We start from the raw sequence: 17,300 nt of genomic DNA, 5'->3' as shown, positions 1-17,300 counted from the left end.
ATCTTGAGCCGGTTTCTCAAACGTACCTACCCCTCCTTTAAGTAAATCCACTTCTCTGAGAGCCGCCCTGTGTTGTAAGCGCTTGGTTTTTCAGGGGACTTTCATCGACAGGCTGAAACTCTCAGAGTGAAAGTAAACATAGTTCTTGGTATGCACTAGTGAAATATTAACAGCTGTACTCTGTCGCTGCATGCTTTGGTTTGGAGCACTGCTGCTGCTTGTTTGTGCTTGTGTATGATACTGTGTCTCAGAGCCACCTGCAGAGTCTCCGAAAGGCAGGGAAAAGTGTGCCGCTGTGCGCATCTTTGTGTGTGTTGTTTTTCAGTCGTTGTGTGTCAGCTCGCGTGTGTTTGGTGCACCTCGCAGCCAAATCCTGGCCCAGGCAGGCAGCCTTTCCCAACTGAGAGCGAGAGGAGTGAAGCAGATCAAACACAAGCCAACTAATCACAGACGCCAGCTAATTAGCGCGGTCCTCAAAGGGGAACCAGGAATGAGTGATGATTCCTCCTTATGAATTTCACAATGGCGCTGTGCCGTATGCCACCATGAGCCGTCACAGCCCAGAGGGACCGGAGAGGGTAAAGTGCAAAGAGAGCCACCGGTGATTTGGCCTCGCTGCAACCTTATCATCTCAGAGCACAGAGGGCAAAGTGTCGCTCGATACCTCTTATCTGTGTTTCAGTCATGTGCACACCAAATACCATTGCTCTCACCTCAAATACACACACGGAAAGTTTTATCTCAACATCCTCAAATTAGACTGCATGTAACGTTTCCCATTAAGGGATTTCTGAAGCGATTAAATCCCGCATGCGCTGATATTCCAGCCTGCAGGGCGAGGCGCAGGTTGATGCTCCTGCGTGCCGGCTCTGAGTGTTGATTAGCTCGCGGATCTGCCACGCTGATCCCAGATTTCCACAAGATCAGAGGCCGAGCTGTGAGCAGCCAATTACAGATGTGACACACACGCATGCCTCTGCACAAATACACACACACTGGCCCTGCCGCACAGATGCAACCACACGTCTGTCCAGAAACACAATCCTCCGGGCTGAAGTCATCAAAGTGACTTGACCCCTCTATTCTCCTCTTCTCTTTTAATCTCAGACAAGAAGGCACCTGTCAGAGGATGCTCAGTTCACCAGCCAGACAATCCCCACAGAAATGGAGGCAAAAGAGACCGAAATAAATTAACCAGCCAATAAAGATTCAAATAAGTCTCTGTGAAGAAGCGCAGGGCACTGATGGGAGTAAGCCTTAATAAAAAACCACTTCATCATTCTTTAAGTGTCCAAATCCCATTTGGTCTCCATACATCTGAACATCAGGCTAAACAGACAGATTCCTATTCTAGCTCTGGGCCTGGCTTCGAACAAAACTGTGGTATGTGTTGGAGAGAAAATAACTCCATAACACACACACTTGCTTAGATAAACACACAGCGATTCAACATTTTTCTCTCATTTTGCCAGATTTACGGCGGAACAATACGCTCCCCTCTGCCCTCTGCAGTGCTGCCGTCAATGGCCGGCATTTGTTTCACATGATTACAGTGTGACAGTTGGCATTCACGTGGCAGACAAACACACAGGGACCCCAGACTTATTGTTATGACCAAAATCCTAATGTGCTTTGAATGTAAACAGCTGCAGCGGGGAGGCTGGAAAATGAAACTAATTGCTGAGGCTGGTCAGAGGAAGACAAAGAAGACTTGAGATAAGAACATAGAAAACATTTACAGTCGAGTTACGCTGCAGCAGAGAACAAACATATGTAGATAAATAACATAAGAGACATTGGAGGGAAGGCGGAGAGAGATATAGAAGAGAGGGGGGGGGGGAGAGGGGGCATGAGGGGTTGATGCTGCAGAGCAACAGCTGCTGAGAATCACATCTGCTCCAAGTGGAGTCATCAGCGAACAGACAGACTGGAACCGACCCACTGAGGCACGCCCGGGGGAGAGAAGGGATGGACAGAGGAAGAGTGGAGGGGAGGCGAGGCAACGAGAGGATGAGATGAGAAGATACAATTAAAGAGATACACGGTGGAAGAAGATGAAAAGCAAATGGCAGAGAGAACCTCTGCAACCTGTTACTCTTTCTCCCCAATGAGGCGGACGGAGTAAGGCGGGGTTTGGTGGATGATTTTACAGAGAACTCAAATTACTTGTTGTCCGTTTTCCCACCCTCCCTGACATCCTTCCTCCCATCTCTCCCCTCTTTTTTCTTCAGCGAGACTGACAGAACAAGAGAAGCCTGTGAGAGTAAAGATGAAAGGTCTGTGAGGGAGGTGTGTGTGTGTGTGTGTGTGTGTGTGTGTGTGTGTGTGTGTGTGTGTGTGTGTGTGTGTGTGTGTGTGTGTGTGTGTGTGTGTGTGTGTGTGTGTGATGAATGAATGACCCCTCTTATCCCTCATCCCCCCCACTGGAGCTGCCCTGCCCCTAACACAATAGCAAAAAAACAAAAGAATACATGCTCCACCACAGGGGTCACACTGCTGCGTGTTTGGCTTGTACGTGTTATTCCAAGTGTTTATTCTTACTCACGCCGTGGTGGCACAGTAGAAAATGAGACGGATCAAACATCTCTCTAACAAGCCCGCCTCAGCGTGAGTATCCTCTTATGCATAGCTTCTCCATGTCCTGTAGTGAACACCTTCGGCCTGCGAGTAGCACCCCGAGGAGAGGCAGGGACCCTGAGCCGTGCACATTGTTCATTCATGATGGCCGCCACTGGCAGCGAGGGCAACCCCGGAGCAGAGTAGGCGATGTCATTTGGCAGCAAATGAAGGGGAAAGAGCAAAGCAGTTCATGCTAGCGTCTCCGAGGTCTCACAGCTAGTTCTAACGCTACGTTAGCCCGGGCGAGACAAAGCCCAGTTTGTGTCCACTTCTCTGCATGGTGGAGTAAACATAGCTGCTGCTTCACAGTTTCCTCCATCCTTCCCTTCTCATCTCCTTCAAGTCAAGTCACCCCCGCCGGCTTAAAGGAACAATCTACAAACGCAGCATGCCTCTTCCAAAATATTTACTCACAGTACTGGCTGAATTCAAAAGGCCATTCTCTTACACACTCTGATGTCTAGCATTCAAACAAAATCCACGCACCCACATGCCCTCCCTCCCTGACTGCACCTGCGCTGTATCGCCCGCACACTTGTTTACTGTGGGGATTCCTCCCCTGCTAAACCCCTCCATCTGCTTCGTGCATTTCACAGATCCGGAAGTTGGAGATGAAAAACAAGTGCAGCAGCAGAGAGTAGTCACCCCGCCTATAGCCTGCGGCAGGGAGTGTGTATGTGCTTCTCACATCCTCACACACACACCCCCCTCAGATTAAATGCCCCTGACACTTCTTAACACCTTTTCCTGTGCAGCTTGTGCCCTTCTTCCTTCGTTTCCCTCTCTCTCCCATATCTCAATCCGTCACCTTACATTCTCCCCTCGGTCCTCCTTAATCTTTTTCTCAATGCATCCTTGCTTGCTAACCAATTTTCGCAGCAGCTTCTCCAACTAATCCAACACGTTCTGTTTTTAGCGAGCGCACCCCAAATATAAGTTCATTAACAATCAAGTGCTGAAATCACTCGCAGTGTTGCAACGCTTTGGCTTTTCCCGGCGCCTCGTTCATTAGCATATGTTTAAAAAGCAAGTCTAAATGAGATGATCAGAGATGATGATGATGAACTGCAAACAAAGACACATAATTGTTCTTACGACGGGGCTGTGTGTCGGGTTCATTTTTAATATGTTGCACTTGTGATTTTTTAACTAGGCGCCCGAAATAGATGCAAATGAATAGTTAGATAAAGCCCGGGCGCCCGGAGTAATGGTGCGTCCCCAGGGTGCCCATTGTTTTCGGGTGATTGTTCGAGAACTCCTATGGGGGTGCGGATGCTAATAAGTAATAATGTTCCGTCAAAGTGAAATGTTGCGTTGAGTCTCCTTCTTGTGCCTCTACAGTGTTTTAGACTACTTTCCAGCCTCTCTGATGGGGTTGTGGTTCCCCGGCTGCACCTGTGTCTCATTACCAGCTCTGATGGTTCAGTAACAGGCTTCTCTCTCCTCCAGCTCTCACTCTTTTCCTCCCTTAAGCTGCTGCCAACATACATTTACCTCCAGCAGCAGAGACCTGCACTCGCCTCTTCCTTTTGCTCATCCTACTGCATGCAATTCACATGATCTCTGCAGTTTCCTTTCCTTTCGTTGCTTCTGCCATTGCAGACAAAGCACAAGGAGGCTTTCTCAACTGTCAGGTGATCTAATGAATTTCTGCTGGACTGGCCCATGTCTCCAATTTGTCAGAAATTCCTGAAAGCAGCCTTGATTCAACACAGATATTTACTTATCAGCACCTGTGGCCCTGTCAATCTAGTGTAACCTTGATTTTTTTATTTTACCTTTATTTAACCAGGATAGGTATCATTGAGATTCAAAATCTCTTTTTCAAGAGAGTCCTGGCCCAAGAATGGTAACAGCAAAGTTTCAGACAGTCACAAACAATTAAAAAACACACAATCACAACACAGTCATACACCAAGTTTAGCCGATACATAATGAGACTTTCATAGTGTTATTGTTTGGGCTGGGTTACGGCACTCGACTGAAATATCTCAGGACAAAAAAGAATCAATACTTCGAGGCAATCGTTACCTGCATACAATCCTCTTTGTACCCTGATCTATAAACAAGGATTTATGGTTTTTATAACAGCCAATCACAGTAGTCACCCATTGTTTGATGCCATGTGTTATTGGTCCAATAACTGCAGCAGCTACAAACCATTCAGTGGGTACATACAGTAGTCTATTAAAATCTTAAATCAAGTGAATCCACTTCTCAGAGAGCCGCTCACGCCCTGTGTTGTAAGCTCTTGGTTTTTCAGGGGACTTTCATCGACAGACTGAAACTCTAAGTGAATGTGAACATAGTTCTTGGTATGCACTAGTGAAATATTAAATATATTAAATCAAAGTTATCGGTTTTGTCATTATTTGAAATATTATCAAGCCTTATTGAGCAGGTAAGCAATTACATTTTTCTAGGGCAGAAAGACACTCCTATTTCCTGCCAATAAATCTTAACTATATTATTATATTAATCATTATTATTCCATTAATTGTTGGATCTGTGAAGAAAAAAGAAAATTGTGAAGTGTGATGTAATTTTCTAAAGCCCCACATGATGTCTTCAAATTGCTTGACGTGTACATCTAAAAGTCCAAAAATATAAATTCATTCAGTGTAGTGTCATATACAGTAAGACACAGAACAAGTAGCGATTGTTCAGAACTAAGAAACTGGAACTATCTATTACATTAATATTGTTATCATTATCTTTCATTACAAATGTTTTCTTTACGAAACGTTGTATTCAATTGTCTTCTTTCGTGCGTGTGTAACATTGTAGTGACAATAAGTCTCCTCAAATCTTGAAATGTGTGGCTTTTCTGCCGTGAATAAACTCCTTCTGGCTGCTGATGTGTCCGACAGATCCCCTCCATACGGACACTGATATACAGCTGCTTGGCTGATCTTGTTACATCTCTAATGCGGCTTTGGCAAAACTAGAGTAAGAAAAAAACTGCGTAATTCCACTGCTTTGCTTAAGATTAACAACCCATTTTTAAAAGCGTGTTTATCGGCTCAAGTTGAGATAACCATGGTGAAAACTCAGCTTCTTGTGACAGTTTATCTCCTCGGGCAGAGAGCTGCTGCAGTATCTCCGCCCGTACGTTCTGTAACATCTCCGGCTGACCTGTGATCAGTGTTATGATATATGATGTGGGCAGCTGCTCTCCAACTACACTGTCTGCACCAGAACTATTGATACAGTACAACTTTAATCCCACCAGAAAAATCTATTTCAAAGTGATTTGCAAAGTTTGGTTTCATCTTGGACTGTAGTGTATTTCTTTCTTTCATTTCATATCCAAGTTTGTTATGGTGACAAGGATGGGAAAGTCTCTCAAATAACAGTTCATTTAATATGACAGTCATATTTGTTTTAATAATGTGTATTTACATTGGATCTGAAGTGCCACATTAACATCTGTACTGCTTAAAGTATATTATTGAATCATGCATTCAGTATGTAATCAGACTGGCATTACTATACTATCATAGATAATATCACATTCCCTTCTGGCCAATTAACCCTAGAATGATTATCAAATGACCAAGTTAAAACTCAAGTGCATTCATTATACTTGACAAATGCATGCAATACAGACGGAGATAATACAAGTCCTTTAAAACATACGACTGGGCGGAAAAAGAAGCCAGAGGAGCATTAGCCGTGATGACTTCAGAGATAACTTGCTCCAAAATGTGATGGCTTCCCCAAAGAGTGGAGAGGAGTGAGTGGCTAAGCATTAGTAGATCATGGACAGGCTCCCTCCTACGCTGTGCATATTAATTCTTCCAATGCAGCGACGCTCAGCTTGTCACACGTTGACACTGCATAATTATGTCATCTAAAAAGGGACGAGCCTTTTTTCAAAAGGGGAGACGTGCGTCGCGGCACACTGTCTCTGTCAGTGGAGAGGTTATTTGTAACGAAATGTTGATACCAGTCTAAACAACGCTTTCATTTCCGCTCCTTTGGACCTTTAAAGCCATGTTATTATGGAGATGATGTTAGATGTTATTGTCAGGGTGTAAAACCAACACGGCCCCTGGCAGACCCCAACACAATACTTAAACCTCTAATCTGCAATATAAACACTTGCAATTGTAATGTGCAATAGTCACGTTTATGTAAAAGCATACATTTTGATAAATGTCCCAACATTTCATTTTTATAAAGTTAATGTTATTTATGTCACTTAGTGTTTTTTTTTAATTGCTGCTACTCATTTTCTATCCATGGTTGTGAACTTATTTGTCTTTATGTTATCTTTTTAAATGATTGCTTGCCAGTAGAGTTGTCCCGATCCGATCACGTGATCGAGGATCAGAGCCGATCACGTGATTTTCAAAAGATCGGAATGGTGAGAAAAAAATCGGGGATCGGGATTTTTTTTTATTTTTTTTTTATAAATACTTTTTAAAAAATAGGTTTTCAACGTTACAAAACAAAAATGACCATGTTCAAGTCTTAAAGTCACCCTGAGGCCTTAGTTTTGGTTTCAAATGACACAACATCATGTATGTGTTGCTTCTTTGGGGCTTGTTTTCATAGACCTTGTTGCTTATTTCTCTCAAATCTGGCAACAGAGTGGGCAGGGCGCAGTGTCTAATTGTAGCAGTAAGCTAACGAGCACTGATAAGCTTTATTTTGTTTTGATCCAATGCTGCACAACTGAACTGATCCAATGCTGCTGTGAAAAAAGAAGCTATATCCATGTTGGATAGAATATCCAATTTAAATTAAAAAAATAACCTTAAGGGACAACTTGAATGCTTTTTTTTCCCTTAATGCATTGCATAAAGATCGGATCGGGAAAAATTGGTATCGGCAAATTGTCAAAATCAAATGATCGGAATCGGATCGGGAGCAAAAAAAGGTGATCGGGACATCCCTACTTGCCAGTTTCCTGCTATGCCACTTTTGCTGTATCCCTGTAAATGTCCCCGCTGTGGGACTATTAAAGCACTTCTGATTCTGATCTACGAGTACAGAAAGGACACCAGTGCTGAGAGGAATGCTAATGCACACCTTTATACAATAACGAACGAGCCAATTCTTTAAGTAGTATCCTGACTGACAGGGGCGTCCATCAAACGCCCAGATCCCCTCACCCATGGCCTCTCGCCATTCATCAATCCATCCTGACAGCCCTTACCTTCATCCCTTTATATGTAAATAAACACCAGAGAGAGGAGGAGAGGGAAGGAGGCAGAGGAAATCAAAGTAGGACGCTCAAACCTGAGACAAGGGGGTCGAACCAGGTTCAGAGAGAAAAAGGAGGAGTGACGTAAGAGGGGGGAGATTGAACAGTTGGACGACGACGAGGATGGGGGAGAGAGGAAGGAAGCAAACTCACAATGGGCCGAGGTGATGAAGGGAGAGAGGGGGGAGAGAGAGAGAGAGAGAGTCATCTGGAAGGAATGAAGAGGGGAGATAAATTGAACGAGAGGAAGGGAACTGTCTGGCACAGGCCACATGAGAAGGAGTCACGTGAAGGAATGCAGAGGAGGAGGATAGATGGAGGGAGACGGGATGAGGACATCAATAATCTGCGCCAGGAAAAGTCATTCTGTATCAGAAGTAAAAGAGCAAGGCAGAGGCACAAACAAGTGAACAAGGGAATGTTGGTTGTTGGAGCCGCAGGGACTTATATTTAAAACCAGAGCACTTGTGTTAGTTTACACAAGGAACCACATCCTCTTCCTCACCAAAACACCCCCCCCCCTTCCCGAGGCTGCGTCTATTTAAATGGCGAGTGCTACCGCTCTAATCAGGGCTGGCATCACAACACATTTCCTCTCTCCTTCTCCCTCTCTACCTTTCCCTCTAGCATGCAGCCTTTTCTGTCGCTCAGACCCTACACACACACGCACACACACACACACACACACACACACACACACACACACACACACACACACACACACACACACACACACACACACACACACACGCGTGCACACTGCATGACTGTGCCGTGCCACGGATAAATGCATGAATCACTGGTGCACAAATCAGCCGCGAGCTTGTTGCGAGAAAAGAGAAGTGGGAAGAGAGGAAAGGACAGAAGAAAGCGTTTAAAGGGTTTCATTTTAGAAAGCGCTTTTTTTTTTTAAGTGGAGGTGGGTTCAGGAGAGGGCTCCCAGCGAGCACCCAGAGGGGCCTCGGTGACAAGTACTAGTCAGCAGAGAAGATACTGTTCCCTCCTCTCTTATCCCCTCCCTCCTAGCTCTTCCTAAAGAGGCCAAGACAGAAAGCCCAAAAACAAGCAAGTGTATGAAGCATGAGCAGCGTAACCATTCATAGGAGCTGCAGAATATTTGAACATACAAATACTGTATCGCCCTTTTGAGGAGGACTAGTGTACCAAGAAAATCTGCTCAAGAAAGGCACCACAGTGGCAATGCACACAACACAAAGAGCCTCTCCATCAGCCTCCATTTCAACAGAAACTACCCAATCATCTCCGGTTACAAAGCCACTTTCCCTCTAGGGCCGGCCTGTCCATTGATACAGGTGTGGTGCAGAGGGGGGGAAAGGGGGGAGGACAATACGTGGCCTTCACAATGGTCTCGCTTCACCTGGATTAGGGGGGGGGACAGCCTGAGGGGAGGAAGGACGAGGAGGGTCTCTAAGTTTGAGCTGAGAACAATGGAGTCTCTGTTTGCACACCCAGTGTATCAGTGAGTGACAGCTGATGGACTGAAAACAGCCTCTGGAAGGCTGCTGCTGAATCGGTCCTGTGCAAATGTTTGTTATACCTTTAACAAATATGTTGTGATTAAAGTGTGATTCATCGTAGCCATGGTGATGCTTGTTGTGTCTCATCAACAGGCCAATAAACAAATATGTTTGACAATTTAAAATGAATCAAGCCAGGGAAATGGAAAGCAGCAGCATTAAAGGACCGGGAACAAGCACATGTTAGAAAACTGCGAAGATATATCGGTTATTAAAATTGTTTCTTATTCCTCGTTTCGTTTATTGACTAACAAAAAAGATGGTTCTTAAGTAAAGCTTCAAAGAGACATTGTTTTTTTTTTAACTACAAACGTTTAACTATTCTGATAACACATTAAATTGGTTTGAGACACTTTCTTTATTAAAATCAATTCTTTAATACTTTCTGGTTTCTTTACTCCTCAATGACTAAACTAAATATCTTTGGCTTGTGGACAAACCGACTTCATCTTGGGCTTTAGAAACACTAATAGACTGTTTTCCCACTTAGACCAAACAACGAATCTATTAACTACAAAACTAATCAACGGATCAATTGTTAGATTACACAGTTTGTTGCAGCCCTTGACGGATGACTTAGCGTAGATTTGTACAAAGAACTACTTCTCAGACCGAGTCACAACAAACTAAATGCACAATAATAGTCACAGTTTTCTGCTGTGGTACATTGCACAGAGGGAATGAACTCTTCCAATGTAAGCCCCATTCAAACTCCAGTGTGAAGTTCCTGTTCGATGAGTCAAGCTACATCACTGGCCTGTAAGCGCCTGCGGGGGGGGAGGCGTGTGAGACAGCATGCAGCAGCAGGGAGTGGACACTTGTCAGCCTGATCCTGATCCAGCACGGCACGACAGGTTAGCTCTGCAGAAATTACATAAAACTCTGCATCTGTTTCCATTTTCCCCCGCCTCACCTCACATGGTTCACTTGCTCGACTTTGTTCTGTCACTTCTCCTTTCCCGTCCTCTGTACAGTAATCAAGTGATTCAACCATCAAACCCGCCCTGAGAACGTGTGTGCGACGTAAACGCACTGTTTGTGTGTCAGGAGGCGCTGGTGGTGACCTTATATATACAGTCTATGGTGCTGACTGGCGTTACCCGCAGCCTTGGTCGAGTGGAGGGTGAGACTATCGGGGGAAGGGGGTGAAACACTGTAAAAGTGTCAAAGCAACTTAACCTTCAAAATAAATGTCCACTAGGGCGAGGAGAGGGAGGAGGCGTGCTCGGCCATTACAAGGGAAGGAGGGAAAAACGTAGGAGAGGGAGAGTGATTGATGTGGAGAAGAAAAAAGAAACAAGACCTCGTTAGGGGAGGTAGGAGGGGAGACGCATGAAATACAAATGTGTGAGGGCGAGGAGGTGAGAGACAGAGAGAGAAAATGAGAGTTGGAGAGGGGAAAGTAGTAGAGGCAGTTTAGATGGGCTTAAAGAGAAACACTGGGGCTGATATAGGTGGAGGAGACAACTGGGGAATTGGACCGAGGAGAGGAAGAAAGCCACCAGAGAGGGGAGAAGAGAGCCAGAGAGATTAAGGGGGGAGTGCAAGAGGGTAGACGAGGAAAGCAACAGACATTCCAATTACAGAAAGCAGAAAGCAGGGATTGATGACTAAAAACGGAGAACAAAGCACAGGACGAGGGATACAGTAAAAGGGACAGCAGTTTACCGAACAGATGGAGCAATTATGCAGACCAAATTACAGGGAGGAGGAAGTTTAGAGCATTAGGCGAAGACGTAAACAGGGTGAGACAGCGACGGAGTGAATCAAGATGGAGGAGTTAAAACGTGAGAGTGGGGGGGGAGGCAGAGTGACGGAGGGGAGAAAGTGGACGATTAGAAAGCAGGCAATCAGTTGAACACACACATGAGACAAATCGCCTTAACTAAAGGAGGACCTGCTCTCCCTGAGGAGCCACACCAAACAAAGCCCTGTTGACAAAACACAGGCCTGATAACTGAATAAAGCTGCTTCTCTGTTTCACCTTAATGTGCAGTTTGCTTCAGGCGAGGATTTGAATGCTCTTGCCATTTCAAGGCTCAGGAGACCAATGACGGCGGTAGCGGTTGTTTATCGGCATACCAGGGCGGCACATTTTCAGAACTAACAAGTGAAACAAGAGATAGCTTTGGTATCAGTCGGGAGATTGGTTTGTTGGATCTCAAAAACACGGCTGGATTGTGAAACACAAGAATACTCTTCTCGGCTTTCATGAGAACTAAACCTGTTGTGCATTATCTCGGCTATGGCGTATTCAGTTTTTGTTATCTCATATTTCTGAGATGATATCTATAAAGGATACAACATTTTCTTTATATTACAGCGTGTAATTTGATCCTGTTCCTCAAAACAGGTCTGCTTGGATTTAGAGGAAAGCGGGCTGAATTGAAAGCAGATTGTGAGCATGAGGTTTGTGGGGTATATGACTCTACATCCTGCACCCAGAGACCTGACAAGACCCCGTCACGCCGAATTCAATTTCCTCCTCCTGTAGCCAGCCTGTCCACTGCCTATGATAAGTGTGACTTTGACATGACCTTGTCAAAGTCAGATGTGACGAAGATGCAGCACATCTTTTTGTGTGTGTGTGTGTGTGTGTGTGTGTGTGTGTGTGTGTGTGTGTGTGTGTGTGTGTGTGTGTGTGTGTGTGTGTGTGTGTGTGTGTGTGTGTGTGTGTGTGTGTGTGTGTGTGTGTGTGTGTGTGTGTGTGTGTGTGTGTGTGTGTGTGTGTGTGTGTGTGTGTGTGTGTGTGTGTGTGAATATAATAGCAGAGGTGTGCAGATAGGCATCAGAACGGATGTAATGTCACTGGCCAAACATGTTCTTAAAGCAGCAAAATGTGTTCGGGAAAAAAAAAAAAAGTAGTAACAGCGGAATTGGCTCGACATTTCACAAACTGGGGGCAGGGGGGGATTAGCAGAGGAGGAGGGGAGAGAGAGATGTTTCATGGTGCTGTCACGCCGGCAGAGCGAGACCTAAATGTTTTCAATATCACATAAGGGCACTGCATCATCCGCCATTCAATACTGGATCAATAATGCAAACCACCTTCCACCTCGCAAACTACATTTAGACACATTAAGGTGACTGCTAATGAGCCGCGTGTGCACTAGTGTGTGTGTGTGTGTGTGTGTGTGTGTGTGTGTGTGTGTGTGTGTGTGTGTGTGTGTGTGTGTGTGTGTGTGTGTGCTCAGGAGGACACAGTCAAGGGCCCTTCAGTGCTACGTTGCACAGAGATCTGCTGAGTCCACTAGTGGGAGGATTTATGAAATAAAAGAATGTGACAAAGATGGAAGAAATGGGAAGAAAGATGACAGCGAGAGGCCACAGGTCAGGTAACTATAATAAAAAGAGAAAGGTTAGTGCATGCAGTCCTTTCCCTGCCTACAATGGATGTAAAATATGTGTCTCATGCTGTAAGAGAGGAAAAGGAGGGGAGGTACGACTAAATTACAAATGAGCCGATAACTCCCGGCCTCCACGGTTAACTCCCCTCACACCGTTTCTGAAATCCTCCTTCAATCCTCTCGCCAAGATGCTGCGGTGTGAAATCTGAAAATGCCGACATCGACGTCAACCCCCTGCTCCTTCAGCGGGGGTCACAGGGACGCCCATCTCCCAAGTCTGGTTAATTAAGGGGACTTTGTTTTTAAAGAGTCTGGCTGCCTCTCAATGCATCTTGAAATAGACTCGCCGCTCATTCTCCACATCGGCTGACATGGAATGTGTTTGACCTGCAGCTCCCTAAATTCCATCTGGGGGTTGTTAGACATAAGGAAATGCAGAATTGGCAGAAGGTGTCTCGACTAATGGCGCAGAAAAGTGTGTGTGTGACTGAAAAATGAAGTGAGATAAGGGGCTGGCATGCTACTCCTGCAAAAAAGTGTTAAAACTCGCCATTATGAGAAACTACCGTGGGTGGTTGGAGTACATTATAGATTGGTCTCCCTGTAGTAAACTCATATTAGTGTTTGAGCTAAATGCACAAAGATTTAAGTTGGATAGTAGCTTAACCCAAAACCTCTGCCAAAAACATCACTTGTGTTTCTGGAAGGCCCTGAGATGCCTCTGTTCACACTAATGACATTTGGCATTCCTTCTAAGACGAGGACGTTTGCTCAATTCGGATCAGATGGAGTCGACTCCAGCAGTCTGGCAACCCAGGGGGCCAAACACAAACAACCCTGTGGGGGGGGGGCTCGGGAACATGTAGGCGGAGGGGGGGGGGGGGGGGGTGTGAAAGGATGGACATGGAGCTGTCTCAGAGCTCCTGATTTGCTCTTTTTGTAGGAGAGCCACTATCATTACCGACAAGTTGGAGGAAAATGGTCCTTAAAGAGAGTCAGTTAAATAAGCAGGGAGAGATACAAGAGGATGTCCTCAGATCTGATGTCTGACGAAGATAACAGGGTTTGCAGACGAGGATGATACACACCATTTCCTCCAGGAAACACTAACGCACACAAGCACTGTCATCGTGAGATGTGACGGTTTCTCCCTATTATTGGAATGTCATTTTACTTACAGCGCAGCCTGCAGATCCTGCCCTTATTCATCACCAGCTTTGTGTGTGTGTGTGTGTGTGTTTACTCAATTGTGTTTGGAGTCTAAAATGAAACAAGAAGCAGTGACTCGTGCTCATCGACCTCCCTCCCGTCTTCAGATCCATCCGTCCTGTCTAATAATAGTTGCCAAGTCAACAATAAACCCAAAAGATCCTTTGTATTTCTGTTCAATGCTGATGGAAAATCTGCTGAGCAAAAGTAATTCCACTGAAAGCGATTTATCAAAACATCTTTATATATATCTCTAACACCCTGTTAACATGCTGAGGATCAACATTATTTAAATCAATAACGCTTCCATTTAAAAAAAGGGTTTTTTAAATATTGAAAGTGCCTGCCGCTAAAATGTTTTCAATACGTCTATTAAAAAGCTTTCCTTCCATCTCTTGGTTAATGTTAAGAGGTACTCCATTTCGAGGCAGCCATTAAATATTGCCACTAAACTGAAATCACTTTTTTCCCATTCTCTCGTGAAATAACAAGTAATAATAGAAAACTTTCTGAATCATTAGGTTCATTTGGTGAAATGCCAAATGTTTGCTTCAGTCATTCTACAGTTTAGTTATTCAACATTAAATGGCGCCACATTTGCCACACACACTTGCTTGATATCACACTCACATCTCCATTAAGCTGTAAATCCAAGCACACTTTTACGTCTAAATCAACTAACTCTTAAATGGTGATTATAAAGGGGGAGGTTATTGATGTGTCATTTAAACAGGAAGCCCTGGTAGTAGGTGTGTGTGTGTGGGGTGTTATAGCAAATTCCACGACAAGAACAAGACTTAATTTACACACATGAAGACACACACCTGACCTTTTCAAAATCCTTCTGACATTTACAGGGCCGGTGCAAAGGGGCGAGGACAGCTCATTTACATAAAGATAGGGCCTAACGGAGACAGCCATTAACACAAAAAGCAAACCAAGACCGAAGCCCCTCGCTCCGCTGGGACTAATGAGATACTAAGGACTTGCTTTTTCCGTCTTTTATTATTAGGGAGGGGAAATAACAAACTCTTCTCATTAACCATTAATCAAATTCCCCTTAATGGACAAAGTGTGGTGCTCTCTCTCTCTGTGTTGTAATGATGAATGGTCTCAGACTTGGCAGGACTTCACTGTTCACAATCTCTCCAATAGAAGGAGTAAATACTTTGAGCTGTTGCACAAGAGGGACTGCCAAAAGAAACAACACTTGAGTTTTGATTGACTTTGTATGTGGGAGAGCGGGTGGTGTTGAAATGCTTGGAAATTACCAGATATTTATGGGAATATATTTTTAAAAACAACACAGTTTCAGGGGGGCTGGCATTGCTTTGGCTGACAATAACTCCAACAGCCAGGGTGACAGAGCATGGTGAGGTCACATGTGGTTTATTTTCCTGTCTGTCTGCATGTTGTTCATGTCACAAACAGCATGGCCTTCAGTCCAAAGAGAGGCTGGGATAGAGGCTATTTGAATAACCTAACGCGTACCGTCACTCAAACAAAAGCAGTGGACAGGAGAGAATGAAACGTAGATGAAATAAAGAAGAGATGAGAACAAGGCCTCCCTGTTTGAACTCGACGGGCTGGGGGAGGGAGCGAGGGATGGCGGGAATTAAGGATTTTTTCGGGTGGCGGGTGGGAAAGAAGGGAGGTGGGGCGTCGGTTGTCTTAATTAGACGCTGGCCGTTTAGTTTTCCTGAAACCGAGCCACGCACAGCAGCAGCCGCCACCTGTTTCCTGGAAAACTGAGGGGAGTCACCACCAGGAGAAGCTTTGCATCTGAATCAGCTGAGCGGCAGGTATCAGGCAAACATTGGTTTACGTGTGAGCAGAGAGAGAAGCAGCCTCCTCCCCCGGCTCTGACCCCGCAGGCTCAAAAGTTTCTCAGGCAGGCAGACCCCCCCCACCTCCAAACACGCAGCTTACTCAGTCATAAACACAATGCCATAGCCTCATACCCCCCATCATGAACTCCCCCTCACATAAGCCCTCCCTTCTTCCAATAAAAACATCTCCATGGTAATGGGCCAAGCCTTTCTGACCCACATCCATGGGCCCTCACAACTTTGACTCAGGGGGGGTGGGAGTCTACTGTCATAGTGTAATTTTGGGAGCTTAAACTAGACCCCCACCTGCCAGTTTATATTACGTTTGGTGAATATATGCAACTACAGAAGCCTTCCTTGATTAAAACCTATCAACCTTAATATTGAATGTTCTACATTGCAGCAAAAGGCCAACTTTGCAGAGAATTAAATGAACTTCTCCGACGGTAGAAGGTGGAGGTAAGTGGATACAGTGCAGCTTGAGAGGTAGAGGGGAATGCAAAATGCTAAATAGACAAGTGAAGAGTTCCAGCCCTCCAGTTGTTTCACTATTACCCAAAAGGGGGTCAAAGGGCGACTCTGGATAAACACAACTTAAATGAAAGAAAAACTAAAAGCAATGTACTGGCTAAGCCTTGTGCTTTTCCTCGCTTATAAATATGTAAACCCTTTTGTTTACCCCACTTTTCCCCCTCCTTTAAGAGCACTTCATGTTCAGTAAATTTGGACAAAAAAGGTTCATGTCATGAATAAGTCAGAAGAGTCTTAATTAAAACAGCATCACGATCAAATACATTAGTGTACACTTCTGAGCATGTATAATGTAGCCGTGCCACAGATCTAGATCTAGTCCTACATTCTTGCCCCAATTACTGCACAAAACAAATAGCTGGCTCAGCGAGGAAGCAAAGGAAATGTTGAACTGGTTTCATGCCACACACATTCATATGTTAATGGCTTACCTGCATGCCATAAATGTTTTCTATTGTTTATGGGCCTGCTCACCTGTAGGCTACCTGGGCTCAAGTGGACTGGAAAAGAGCTGAATAATGAATATGTTTACACAGCCAGGGTGGCCTGTTGCCTTGTTTAAAGTAATAGCAACACATTTCCAATAAAGGGAGGGAGTGGTTCACTGAATACAAAGTGTGCAGAAGTAACAAGTATACCATAAATAAGCAGTTCTCATGAGAGAGAATGATTGAGTTTCATGTTGTTGTCCCCCTCCCCTCTCTGTGTACATTAGGAGCGGTTTCATCCCCATGTTGCACAAGTGAAGTGTAACTAATAGAAGATGAAGTGCGGACAGTGGGAAGAAAAGAAGAAGGGGGACGTGGGTAAGAGTGGCTTCAGGCGAAATAGTACCAAGGACAGACTGGCTCGGTTTAAACGAGGGAAAAGAATGTAATATCGAGGCCAGAAGGCACCTGGGAAAAACACCTTGCTCCACAGAGCCACACCTTAGAAAACTAAACATGGCGTTGAGTCATCGACCGAAACTTGGTTCAAAGGGCTGATTTATGAGCGAAAACACGGAAGTGATAAA

At 44.8% G+C, this 17,300-nt stretch overlaps 1 protein-coding gene across 3 annotated transcripts in view; it reads right to left on the bottom strand.

Annotated features, from left to right (window-relative positions):
• Positions 1–17,300, bottom strand: part of LOC307013839 (nectin-2) — a 93,959-nt gene that overhangs the window by 75,962 nt on the left and 697 nt on the right. Inside the window, exon 1 of one of the 3 annotated variants that reach the window (XM_079641385.1) lies at positions 3,034–3,080. The exons of the other annotated variants lie outside the window; for them this stretch is intronic. The gene's annotated coding sequence lies outside the window, so the exon portion shown is untranslated. Of the gene's footprint in view, positions 1–3,033; positions 3,081–17,300 lie in introns of those variants that run through there. 3 annotated transcript variants of the gene reach the window in all.

The sequence above is a fragment of the Notothenia rossii genome, assembly GCF_949606895.1.
Source record: "Notothenia rossii genome assembly, chromosome: 7".
Classification (NCBI taxonomy): Eukaryota; Metazoa; Chordata; class Actinopteri; order Perciformes; family Nototheniidae; genus Notothenia; species Notothenia rossii.
This window is presented reverse-complemented; position numbering and strand designations above follow the sequence as displayed.